The sequence below is a fragment of the Otolemur garnettii genome, unplaced genomic scaffold (assembly GCF_000181295.1).
Source record: "Otolemur garnettii isolate 467f Iridium unplaced genomic scaffold, OtoGar3 scaffold00012, whole genome shotgun sequence".
Taxonomy (NCBI): domain Eukaryota; kingdom Metazoa; phylum Chordata; class Mammalia; order Primates; family Galagidae; genus Otolemur; species Otolemur garnettii.
In genome coordinates, this window is record NW_003852407.1 from 23,751,630 (window position 1) to 23,751,950 (window position 321).

The window sequence follows — 321 nt, forward strand, 5'->3', positions numbered from 1 at the left end:
CTAACCAGTAAATTAGAGAAGTCAGAATAATATTTTAAGCATAAAAAGTCAATAGAAAGGTGCTGATAGAAAATAGAAAAACTGTAAAATGTATGTGGTTTCCATGCTAATACTTTGAAACATTCAGTGGCAACGATATTTTCAAGTGTCATCAAACCCAGAAAACGCAAATGTACCTTAGCATATAAAAGGTCATACAAACACAGATTCTGAGGCATTTAAAGCAATTATAAGACAATAGAATAATATTCATCATTAAATTACAGAATATAATATCATTGATAATTTTCTAGGCTGTAACTGACATTAATCCAATAACTG